Genomic DNA, 14,247 nt, shown 5'->3' on the forward strand with positions numbered 1-14,247 from the left:
GAGAGGGAGAAGAGCAGTCAAAGCTGCGGGTGATCTCCGGTGAACGAGATGGACCGAACCCTCTCCAGCTCAGAGGAGCGACGATGGCGAGGATGTCCTTCTCAATCGTTGCCTCTCACGGCTCCTTCTCGACAAAACAATGACAAAGACAGTGAGGGTTTCCCACCTCCTGCAGTGACTTACTTTCGGCAACGCGGGTAGCCCTGCTGCCAATATGGTTCTCTATTCCGTCAACATCAATGGCCGCCCTCCTCTGATCAGGTGATTTTTCTGTCGAATTCGACTCCTGCTGAGTTATCAGCATGATCAACAGCTCCTACGTCTACCTCCATCATCTGATTCATTAGAGGATCCTCCTTACCGTCGCCAATCTCCTCATCCTCCAACTAGACAGGTTATTTGGGTTACTCGGGTCGGTTATCGTGTCTATGTTATTGGGTCGACCCGTTTAATAAACGGGTCGCCGTGTCGTGTAATCTTGTCATGTCAACCCGACCCATTTATTAAACGGGTTAAATGGGTAGTGTCGGGTTACCTGTTTAATAAATGGGTCGTGTTCGTGTTTTCCACATCCGACCCATTTAATAAACGGGTCGTGTTCGTGTTGTATTATGACCCGCCGACCCAACCCGATTGCCACCCCTACGTATGAGCGTCTCACCTCCTTACTCATTTCTATAATTTGCCATCTCAATATCATTCTTCCCAACAGCCATTGTTGTAGTAGCTTGACCAAATTTAAAACTCATCCTCAACTGTCATGCTAACTACCATCTCCCAAAGCAAACCCAAAATTAATTTGAATAAGTGGCAGCATGGCACGATCAAAACTTTTGATGTCTCTAATCAACCTATGTTGTCTGAGTGACACCCTAAAGTAAAAATTGACCTGCCTTATCGGAGGATATTTGGAATTACTTGGTTCAATCCATTCAGATCATTTAAGGTGGTGAAATGATCTGATCAATCAGATATTATCGTAATCTCATCCCATGAATGAAATAAGATTATTGTGATTTCATCCCAAGAAGGAAGAACGTATTTTATGACCTGAATTTTAGGTTATAAAGATTTCATTTGTTGTAACTTCCCTGTTTGTTAGGATTGAGATAACATCTACATAGAAAAGGGCATTTTGTTTTCTTTGTTGTATTTTATATATGCCAAAATCATGTAAATTGTAATCCATGAACGATTTCTACAACAATACAAGAGATTTTTTCACTTTACATGGTATCAAAGCACCAATGAAGACGTCTCCATTCATGCCTCTTGTTCATCTCCACCATGGTTGGGAAGAAAGGAGGAGGTCCACAAAGCAACAACGAGAATCCGGGTGACAATATCGACAATCCTTTTTATTTGCACAATTTTGATAATCCTGGACATACACATGTCTCTAGTCCTCTCACTGGAGACAACAATTAATCATATAACCGAGCTATGATAGTGGCACTTTCAGCCGAAGAACAAGTTGAGGTTTGTCCATGGATTCGTGAAGAAACCAGATCCACCGTCACCCAATCAAGATGCTTGGACTGGATGTAATAACATGGTCCTTTCATGGATTCTGAATTTCATGTCGAGAGATTTGTCAGTAAGTGTCATATATGGTGAGATCGTGAAAGACAATTGGTGTGATCTTAGCGAAAGTTTTTGGCAAGCCAATGGACCATGAATATTTCAGATTTGTTAATCCATTATGACGGTCCCGGATCGAGCCTTCGGAATGGGGCATGTGCAGTGCGGAGCTCTATTGAGTGGGAAACACATCGAGTGTAGGAGCACACGATATGCGTTGGCTTGATCAGTGACGCACGATGATAGTGCCACACACGATAAACAATGAGATCGGCGTTAGTGCATCGCTATGTGGCGACTCAAATGTAGAGCCTTATTTGATTAAGCAGTTCCAGCAGATCAGAAGATGTTGCTTTTAAAGATTTGGTTAAGGACCTCTCGACTTGCAAGAGTTTTTCATGCATAATGGTTGGACGCACGGGGGTGCGTGTGGGTTAGGGCTAATTTTTCTAGGGATCACCTTAAGTGGTTTCAATCGAGTATGGTGACTCGAAGTTGGGCGAGTGAATGCCCAGGCGCCAACGAATGAGTCTGGGTGGTGCTCTTTGCTATGGTGTTCAATCATCAACTGGTCTTCAGACTGGAGGGCGCAAGGTCTTGTTCCTTCAGTGGCGAGATTTTGCTGTGTTGTGCGCATGGAGTCGCAATACGCTCCATGGCACATAAGGCTAAGGCAAGTTTGTGCCCTTTTCAGAAGTGATAGCTGGTATGTGACGACTATACATTAAGCGACATGGACTAGATGAAATTCACATTTGAAGATGTGCTTGATCAACTTCCGCTAGGCAGTTGCACATGAGGTGGTGCGCAAGGCCAATGAAAATGATCCAGCATATGAAAAAGTGTTGGTGTGCGGCAGTTGGGCTGGCTAAACTAGGCAGTCTGGCACGTTGCGGGTTTGCAAAAAATTTTATGCCCGTGACAAATTGGCATCAGAGCAGAAAGATTTATGGAGACCTTGTTGTTTATTGTGTTTGACACTGAAGAGGACAATGATGGTTTATCTTGGTATTTTGCGCAGCTGAAGTATAGTTGACCAAGCACATAAAGCAAGATATTGGCAGGTTGGTATGGGTCATCTTGTCGATGCTAAGAAGAAGTGTAAGGTTGCTTTTCTGTTGGCTAAGAGAACATAGATAAGCCAAAGATTTCTACCAGTTGTGCATTAGGCATGCAGGTGAAGCATGGCGTTTGTCTTGTGTATGAAGAGAATGCACGTTGAATTCGACTGGATGAATTTGTACTTTTGGGTATGGGAGACTCAACTAAAATTCTAGATTCTCTTCCAAGATTGTGGGTTAGTGGAGTGCCCATTTTGAGCAGAATGCTCGTTGTTTTGGTCCCTTGAGTTGGTAGTTCCTCTGTGGATTGCGTGTACAAAAAAAGTTATTGTTCGTGGCTCGTCGGTTTGGTTCATGCAGGAACATTTTGCTGGCTTCAGATGAGAGTTGCAACATGCTAGCTCCGAATGAGAGTTGCAGCATTGGGCCGTGTTGGCCCTTGTGTAGATGAGTGCCTAGGAAGATGCTTTAAAGGACCATTTTGGGGTGATATGCAAGTAAACATCCTTTATTTGAGGACTAGTTTGTACCATTGGAAAATCGCAAGTTGGTGCTTAAGAGAGTTGATATCTCTACGACACGTGTTGGAGGTCGTCTTTATTTGTGAGAACCACAAAGGGCTTAGAATTTCCCTTGCTGGGGTTGGAAGGCACTCCAGCATGTGCATGAAAATGACAAGTTTGTTGTCCAGGTGAGGATGACCTGCTTGTGTTTGGTACTACACTGGGTCTCGCGAGCATATGATTTTTGATGTTGATAGAGCGAAAGATCGCTATATAAGTGATCGAAGACGTATTAAAGAATGAGACTTGACATGTTAAAGGTTGCAACGATGGTTGATGAAAACCAGAACAAGTTGAGTATGGTAAAGAAAAGAAGTAAACCAAAGATGAATCTAAAGAAAAACTAGCATATCAGTTAAGACTGTGTTCTTACTTGCACCGATATTGTCGAGGACGATAATGGTTTGGGCGGGGGTGAATGTCCCAGACTGAGCCTTCAGAATGAGGCATGTGCAGTGTGGAGCTCTATTGAGTGAAAAATACATCGAGTGTAGGAGCACACAGTATGCATTGGCTTGATCGATGATGCACGGTGATAGTGCCAAAGGCGATAAGCAATGATATTGACGGTAGTGCATCGCTGTGTGGCAGCTCAAACATAGACCCTTGTTTGATTAAGCAGTGCCAACGGATCAGAGGATGTTACATTTGAAGATTTGGTTAAGGACCTCTCAGCTTGCAAGAGTTTTTCACGCGTAGCGGTTAGATGCACGAGGGTGCATGTGGGTTAGGGCTAATTCCTCAGGGATCACCTTAAGTGATTTCAACCAAGTATAGTGACTCGGGGCTAGGCGAGTGAATGCCTAGGCACCGACGAATGAGTTTAGGTGGTGCTCTTCGCTATGGTGTCCAATCATCAATTGGTTTTCGAACTGGGGGTCGCAAGGTCTTGTTCCTTTAGTGGCGAGGTTTTGTTGTGTTGTGCGTATGAAGTCACAATACGCTCCATGGCACACAAGGAGGCTAAGGCAAGTTTGTGCCTCCTTCAGAAGTGATAGCTGGTATGGGATGACTATGCACTAAGCTGCATGGACTAGATGAAATTAACATTTGAAGATGCGCTTGATCAGCTTCCTCTAGGCAGTTACGCATGAGGTGGTGCGCATGGCCAATGAAAATGATCCAGTACATGAAAAAGTGTTGGTGCACAACCTTTGACCATTGGACTGGCCAGACTGGGCAGTCTGGCACATTGCGGGTTTGCAAAAAATTATATGCCCGTGACAGTGACATTACACCAAGAAAACATGTTGGTAACTATGAAGAATCAGACGTGAGAAATAGGAACACACTAATTTAACGTGATTCGGTTCTATATAAACCTACATCTATAATTGAAAATCTCATTGTTTTTCTATCCTTATTAATCACCTTTCAATATATATATATATATATATATATATATATATATATTAGGAGAGAGGGGTCCCATTCTGTTGCCTTAATTTTAGGGTCTCTTTCCTTAATCACATATCATAGCTTATCTTCATTTATTTATTTTTTAATTCTGAATTATTTCATTTTATCTTTGAGTTGAAATCTTTCCCATTTGCTGCTGTAAACCCTTGAGTTACCAAAGATGACTCCTCTTGCCTCTTGCAACTGGATTGTGATTTATTTGGATCCTTGAATGTATCCAGTATATCCAGCTTGGACTTATATTTTCTAGCCCACATCTCTCTTCCAACATGTACTTTTGGTGCTGCAAAAGCTCTTGTAAACCCGTATCAACAAGAATGGCTCATCGAGTTTCTTGTGGGACTCACATAGCTGTTCAAAGCCAAGTTTGGATTATAGATTCATTCACTACAAGAAAATCATGGATTAGCGACGGCTTATATCCATCGTTAATCCGTCGCTAAATAGTTTAGCGACGGATTAGCGATGGATAGAGGCCATCGCGACTTTTTGCTCGCTAATTAGCGAAAAAACTTATTTGTCGTTAATCCTGTCGCTAATTTGTGACAGATTAGCGACGAACATTATCCGTCGCTAATCCGTCTCTAAATTTAAAAAAAAAAAAAAATGATCCCTGTCGGGCGGTATTCCGGCAGCAATAAGCCGGACTTATACCGCACCCGACAGGCATCGTCGTCCTCCGTGAACCGGCGTCGTCGTCCTCCGTGAACCGGAGGACGACGACGCCGAAGGCAGACCTTGCGTGGCACCGCCTTCGGGGGCAAGGGCTCGCACCCCTTGATCATCAGCCGCTGCGCAAAGATGTCGTCCGCCGGGCACGTCCCCCCGATGTCGTACGACATGTACTGCTTCAGCTCCTCCTGGAACCGTCGGCAGGCGTGACCCACCGGCGGGTAGATCTCCTCGGAGCCGAAGGTGGGCGAGAAACCCAACGGCAGCTTGTGCGGACCCACCACGTTCCTCACCTCGTCGGGGACATCGGGGCCCCAACCAGCCAGGTGATCTGTCTTGGCACCATCATATTGTTCAAGGACCACGGGGTCGTTCTGGCCGCTATTGCTCCCCCGTTCCGGCAGCGACTCCTTCAGCCGAGCCAGCTCCGTGAGCAGGTTCTCGAGGAGGGTGTTGGAGGAGTGAAGCTGGTTCTGCACCTCGAAGAGATGGGCCTCGGTCGTGACGAGGCGATTTTGCGTGGTGTTGAGCTCATGGAGAAGCTCGTGGGCGTCAAGCACGCTGCCCAGGCGCTGAGAGTATTGGGACCAGTTGAAAGGTCCCGTGAAGATGTAGACGGTAAGCATGTTAGAGAAGACCAGCAACAGCAGAACCTTGAGTCTCGACTTGAGCCGTTGTCGAGATTCTACCGATGCGGGCTTCAGATGGTCGTCAATGCCCCCCATCCCTTTACTTCTCTCTCTCTCTCTCAGCCCGGCCTCCGTGGGATTAAGAAGGGAATGGAACGGGATGGAATGAAGCAACCCGGTAGGATAAAAAAGCAAGAGAAGAGGGGGAGAGTGGGCCCTGTAGGCAGGCAGAAACCAAACTCAAAACTCCTGGTTAGGCACGAACTCACCACGATTTCCTTCCCTTTCCTGCTTTTCAACACCGCGGCCTGCTTCGTTGAATGCAACGCGCCGATGAGTCCGCCCTCGTTCACTTCACAAAAAGGAAAGCGATCTGTTGAAAAATAACAATAATAAAGAAAGAGATCGAGTGCGATCGATTTAAATCGAGTGTGATCGATTTAAATTTCGAAAGGGAGAGAGGGAAAATTTCGCGCTCGGTTTAAATCGAAAATTAGCGAGGGATTTAGCGACGGAATTTTTCCGTCGCTAATCCGTCGCTAATTAGCGACGGAAAAATTCCGTCGCTAAATCCCTCGCTAAAATGTTTTTTTGGTATTGAGAATTAGCGACGAAACAATTGTTGTCGTTAATCCGTCGCTATTAGCTAGAGAAAACTTTCATCGCTAATCCGTCGCTACTTAGCGACGGATTCATGAAGAAAGTTTTTTCTAACTAATCCGTCGCTAATTTGCGACGGAAAAAATCCATCGCAAATTTCCGTCGCTAATTAACATTTTTCTTGTAGTGATTGCCTAATGTCAAAAAGCCATATGGACCGTTGATGCAAGATGGAAGGAAGAGAGAACTTCACATTATACCCACATTAGAGAACAATGATGCTGCTCTTGTTGATAATGGAAACTGATCGGGTCACTCTCAAAGGGATCCTCGTAACAAAGGAAGAAGTTTCTATGAGAGGCCTAAGTGTGATTATTGTGGGAGATTAGGCCACAACAAAAACAAGTGTTATCATCTAAATGAGTTCCCACAAAAGACTTGTCGTGGTGCAAGTTTAGGTTGTTACTAGTCAAGTGACCAACAATGTTCAAGCCGAATCAAGTACGACCAACACCATCGTGCCCTTGGCCAATCCTAGTGTTACACCACATCTCACCAAGGATCAACTTTCTCACCTTTCTCTAGTACCTGCAGGTAAACAAAATCATATGGTCAACATGACTGGTGATTCCTTAGCCAACATTGCACACTTTTAGCCTTGTCTTTCATTCAAACTTACAGCTCTAAGCCAATCAAATTTCTTGATTGTAGCCTCTCATCCATGACACCTGTAGGGAGAGTCAACATCACGACCAATCTTGAACTTGATCATGTCCTTTACGTGCTTTCTTTCAAATTCAATTTGATATCAATTAATAGACTTACCAAATCCTTGAATTGGAATGTTGTTTTCTTTCCCACTTATTGTGAAATTCAGGACCTTCGATCAAAGAGGACGATTGGAGTTGGTAGTGTGTGTAGGGTTATACCTTCTTGTTTGAGATTCCAATAAACTTGTTAATACCATTATTTATTGTGATTCCATGTTTGACTTATGTCATTGGCTTTTCAACCACCCATCTTTGCAGCGCCTTAGACTTTTATTTCAAAACAATAACTTTATTTTCTTTAAAGCTTGGCATTGTCATGTTTGCCAACTGATGGCAAAGCAAACTCACCTACCTTTCTCTAGTAGTGAGACTCGGTCATCACGTGAGTTTAAACTCATTCATGTCGATATTTGAGGTAGGTATATATCCCACATCCTCCATGATTAAAGCCCACTACTTTCTTACCATTGTTGATGATTTTTCATGAGTCACTTGGGTTTATTTAATGATGTTCAAATCTCAAACCAAAGATATTTTACAGGCTTTCATTATCATGGTCAAAACACAATTTGATTCTCAAATCAAAAGTGTAAGATTGGATAATGGGACTGAATTCTTATCACATAACATGTAGCAGTTTCTTTGTGAAATGACATTTTACACTAGCATATTTGTGTCTTGACTCCTCAGCAAAATGGGGTTGTCAAAAGAAAACATAGGCATTTGCTCAAGTTGGCAGGGCCTTGTGCTTTCAAGCAAATATGCAAATTTTGAGGTGACTACATTACCATGGTTGCATATTTAATAAATAGACTTTTCACTTCTAGAATTGATGGAGATCTTGGTGAGACACCTCATAATGTGCTACATAATTCCAAACCCAAGTACACACACCTAAAGGTTTTTGGCTGCCTCTGTTTTGCTCACAATGTTCATTACAAACACAAATTCGATAATTATGCCCATAAATGTGTTTATTGAGTATTCATATGGTTAAAAGGTATACAAAGTGTTTGATATTGAAACTCAAATGATTTTTTGTTAATAGTGACATGGTGTTTCATGAGCATATTTTTCCTTTTCAAATAAGTGAAGGAAAATCTTTACAAAACATTGTTTTACCCATCTCTATTCTCGAATATCTAGACCCAAAACTAGTTTTACCCAACATAAACCAAATAGAGCATATATAGGGAACCATCTCAACTCATTGTTAAACCTATATTAGAAGCCACACAAGAAGAAGACCCAAACCCAAAAATCCAAGATAAACCAACCAACCTTAGGAGATCCAATTGAACCAAGTTCAGACCTGCCTATCTTGATGACTACCATTGCTCGTATACCTCACTTTACATGCATACACTTGACTCCAAGGTGAATGGTACAAAGTTTTCACTTTCATGCTACTTTTTTTATAAATTTTCAATGAACACATTGCCTTTCTTGTGTCCATCTTATCTCATGATCATAGTGACAAAAGTTAAATACAGTAAATATCGACAGTACAAAACTTGGGAGATTTAAAAAAAATCATAAATTTCAGGTTTTTTTGGCAAAATCTTTGCAATAAAAAATAAATTAAAAAATATAAAAAATATTTTTATAAGAAAATATAAATAAAATACATTTAAAAATAAAAAACTTTGGGGTTTTCATGATAAATATCTGTTAAAAAATTAAATGTCGCAATATTTGTTGTGCTTTGAAAATCTCGTGACAAATTGCCATTTTAAACTTTTTAAGCAATTTCTCATGATATTATCACAAGATTTTTATAAATATCATGATATTTGTCATAGAGCTCATGATGAACCTATGGATTACTACACTATTGTGAAAGATGAAAAATGGTATGAGGCCATATAGTAGCTAAGATCAAAGCATTGGAAGCCAATAACATGTAGACTGTTATCAAATTGCCACTAGATAAAAAGGCCATTAAATATAAGTGGGTCCTTAAAATAAAATACAAGTGATGGTTCTATTGAGAGGTACAATGCACGATTGGTCATGAAAGGACACCAATGACAAAACTAGTTACAATGTGATATTTTAGTTTATATATGCCATTTATGGTTACCAACTAGATGTAAACAATGCAATTTTGCATGAGAATTAGAAGAATAGATATACATGAAAATGCCATTGGATATGAAAAAGGTGAGCCACTTGTGTGGCATCTAAATAAGTTCATTTATGGGCTTAAACAAGCATCCAAGCAATGGTTTGCTAAGTTGTCAAATGCTCTCAAATAGACAAGGTTTAAACAGTCCATAACAGACTACTCTTTATTTTCTTCAATCTCAAGGGGAAAGATAACCTTTATCCTTATGTGATTATTACTGACAATGATGAATCTATCATTGTCAGACTAAAGGAGTTTTATTCATAAAAGGTTTCATATCAAAGACATTGGGAAATTAAAATATTTCCAAGTCATTGAAGTGGCAAGGTCAAAACAGGGAATCTTCCTAAACCAAACGAAATACACTTTGGATCTCTTGAAGGAAGTTGGATGCCTAAGATCCAGACCCAATGATATACCTATGGAACAATATCTCAAATTGGATCATGTGGGAGAAGTATTGAAAGATCCAATGATACATTGAAGGCTATTAGAGAGACTTATGTATCTTAGTATTTCTCGTCTAGATATCACTTTCTTTACATATTCTTAGTCAGTTCATGAACCATGCAAACCACATTGGGCAGCAACAACGAAACTGCTTAGATATTTGAAGGCAACACCAGGGCAAAGGGATTTTATTGAGATAGTATAGTTAAGTTGCTATGCAGATTCGGATTGGGCTAATTGTTTGTTAACCAACCTTGGTTATTTTACCTTTCTCGTAGTCCCATATCATGGGATACTAAGAAGCAACCTACAATATCTAGGTCTTCAGCAGAAGCATAGTATTGATCTATGTTCTTGGCTACTAGTAAAATCATATGGTTAAAAGCATTACTTCATGATTTTAGGATAGAACAATCTTCACCTGTCAATCTTTATTGTGACAATTAAGTCAGCAATTCAAATTGCAGCCAACCCAGTTTTACATGAGTATAGAACTTGACTGCCATTTTATTCAAAAGAAGATTCAACAAAATGTAATATGTACCAAGTACATTCTAATAATGTGCAGATGTGTTTACAAAAGCCCTTGGATGTGAGCAGATCCTATACATTATTGACAAGTTGGGTTTGGTGAATTTTCAAGCACCAACTTGAGGGAGAGCATTGGATGTTATTTGGAGTTACTTGGGTTGATCCATTCTGATCATTTGAGGTGGTAAAATGATCCGATTAGTCAGAGTTTATCGTAATCTCATCCTGAGAAGGAAAGAAGATTATCGTGATCTCATCCCAAGAAGGAAGGACGTATTTTATGGCCTGAATTTTGGGTGATGAAGGTTACATTTGTTGCAACTTCCTTGTTTGTTAGGATTGAGATGCTATCTACAAAGAAAGGACATCGCGTTTTCCTTGTATTTTATATGTACCAAAATTGTATAATCTCTAATCTATGTACGATTTTTATAGTAATAGCAGAGATTTTTTCATTTCACATGCCTATTAGCCATAAATGCTACGTTTTGAAGATCAACTTGTTGTAAAAGGGTTTACTCAAAAGGAAGGCATTAACTTACAAAGACTTTCTCTCTAGTTTCTACGAAATACTTTTTCAAAATAATGATGACACTTGTGGCTCATTTTGATTTGAACCTACATCAGATGGATGTAAAGACTGCATTCCTTAATGGTGACATTGATAAAACAATATATATGGTGCAACAAAAATATTTTGTCTTAGGCGATGCAAAGAAAATTGTTTGCAAAATAAAGAAATTCATCTATGAACTTAAGCAGGCTTTCTGTCAATGGTATCACAAATTTCATCAAGTTGTCCTCTCATTTGGTTTTGAGATGAATGCGGTTGATGAAGGTATATACCATAAATTTAATGGGGGTAAATTCATTTTCCTACTTTTATATGTCGATGACATACTACTTGCCAGTAATGATATAGGCTTATTGCATAAAATCAAGAAATTTCTGACAATGAAATTTGAAATGAAAGATTTCGGTGACACCGCTTTTGTATTAAGAATTTAGATACATCAAGATCATTCTTGAGGTATTCTTAGATTATCGTACAAGCGCTATATCGAAAAGATTGTTGACAGATTTGGTATGAAGGATTGTAAACCGAGTGACACCTCTGTTGCTAAGGGAGACAAGTTTAGTCTCGCTCAGTGACCCAAACACCAGTTTGAAGTTAAGGATATAAAAAAAATTCCCTATATATCTGCTGTAAGGAGTCTTATTTATGCTCAAGTGTGTACACATTCGAATATAGCATACATTGTTGGGATGTTAGGCATATATCTAAGTAACCTAGGAATGGATTATTGGAAAGCAGCAAAATAAGATATGTGGTACTTACAAAGAATAAAGGATTATATGCTCACATATAAGAAGTCGAATTAGATAGAGATCATTGAGTATTCTGATTCTGACTTTGCTTGATGCAAAGGCAATCGTGTCATTTTATGTTTATCTATTGGTCAGAGGATCTATCTCTTGGAGGAGTGCTAAGCAGACACTCATTGCATCTTTCACCATGGTAGCAGAGTTTGTAGCCTGTTATGAGACATCCAATCATAAAATATGGTTACACAATTTTGTCACTGGGCTACGAATTTTGAATAATGTTGAAAGACCGTTAAAGTTGTTTTGTGACAATAATTGGGTAGTGATATATTCCAACAACAATAGGAGCTTGTTAAAGTCAAAACATATAGACATCAAGTTCATTGTTGTTAAAGAAAGGGTGCAGAATGGTCAGATATTTATTGAACATATTGGCACAAACTCCATGATTATGGATCCGCTTACCTAAGGTTTACCACCCAAGGTCTTTCACGAGCATACTGCTCGAATGGGTGTTGTATCATTTAGTGATATGTTGGTTTAGTGGGAGTTTGTATTCAGATGTTTTGAGATAAAATAAAGTTTCACTTTATTACTTTAGTATAAGGCTTAGGTTTCAGTTTCATTATGTACTCATTTATTGTGATTTCACTAAAGAATAAGGCAGGACCACTTGGAAATAGGCATGTTAAGATCACATTACATGTAATTTTTGTGCTTTACATTCACACTTGATCTATGTCATTGGTTATGTCAACATACGTGATCATTGATGGGTCTAATTATGATGATTGTAATGAATATCACTTTGGTTCTATGTTGACATGATCGATGGACTAGATTGTTGAAGATGTCATCTGATAAGATAATATTTTTTGAGCTTATAAGGATATTGTATAATGCGTGATTGTATGATAACATGTGGCCCAAGTGGAAGATTGTTAGATATTTCATGTGGGCTTACATATATAATTAATCACCCATTGTAATCTGTCTAAGGTAAAGGGTCATATAAAGTGATCTTATACGGTTAGGCCATATGACATCTTATAAAGTATGGTTATAATAATGTGTAGATCTACCTTATGTGTCCTCATATGTTAATTTCTGATTTTATGATGGGCTGAATTGAAAAGAAGACTATAGGGTGATTACAATTAAGTTATGGTCTCCAAAACCATATATAGTGATTGTTCTCTTTTGACTCTCCAACAAAAAAAAATTGTCCCTCTCTCATTAGGTTTAGAGAAAAAAGAAAGACCACCTATAGAGGTTTTGAAAGATCTAACCCATCAATATCTACCAGTGCAACAATGAATTCGGGTATGCTTCTGCATTATGTTTTATTTGTTTATTTCTGATCTTTTCAATGAGTTAGCATGAACAAATTTAGGGATCAAGAAACACGATTTCCCTAATAAGGAATCCAACATACCTAACCCAACCTGACATCTCGAACCAGTTATACCTGACCAGATGTGATTTTAGTGGACTCATGGGTTTAACTCGGGTCCAAAATATAGACCTATAATGAAAACTGGTAGTGTCATATATAAATGAAGGTCTGAACCTGTTTGGATCCGACCTATTTTTTATACCCAACCCAAATGGTTCTCCATATTGTAAAACCAAACCAACCCAAACTTGAACCTGCTTTGCACTCGAACCCACTTGAACCAAACCCAAACGAATGGTGCATTTTGAATATGGTATATCATTGGTCTTTTTATTTCAACTTTTTGTAGTCATACTCAGACCTGAACCCAACTTGAATCAAAATGGGTACATACTTGAACATGTTAATTCGCCTAGGTGTACAATTTCTAGCCATACGAAAACCCGAATTAGATCGGATCAGGTTTTTACTTTTAGACCCAATTCAGAATTGGGTCTGATAAGAGTCGAATTGAACCCAACCTAGTTACACCCCTAACCAGGTTTATGCCTTATGGGACAAGAGCCCTCCAACCCTCAAACCCGAAATGACTCCCCTCCGGTGTTCCCTTGTAACCCAAGTTTAGTAAGTTCAGCTCGGGTCTTGATATGATTGGTAGTCTAGACAAAATTACCCACCAATAAAAAATATGTAAATTAATGGAATCAAGCATTCATTAAGAAGATCATGTGCTTAACTATAGGAATGCAAATGGTTTGGATTTCGGACCCCAAAATACATTGAGGAGTTAAATGATTTTGATATGGGACAACCAAATTTTGCAACTTTCCCTTCATGAATCCGACCCGTTTGCAACCCTAATTAACTGATTTAAATAATATCAAAATCTAAATACAAAAAGAATATTTTCATACCAACTAATCATTTGAAGCTAAAATAAAAATACATCAATGATATATCATATTCAAAATGTATCATAAGGTTGGGTTCAGTTTGGATTGATTCACATATAAAACAGGTTAGGATTCAAATAGGTTAGGGTACAAATCAGGTTCAAGATTTGGGCCAGTTCAATAATAAAATGAGTTTGGATACATAATTGGGTCGGTTATGATTTTCAC

The sequence above is a fragment of the Nuphar pumila genome, chromosome 6, assembly GCF_984573655.1.
Source record: "Nuphar pumila chromosome 6, dmNupPumi1.hap1.1, whole genome shotgun sequence".
NCBI lineage: Eukaryota > Viridiplantae > Streptophyta > Magnoliopsida > Nymphaeales > Nymphaeaceae > Nuphar > Nuphar pumila.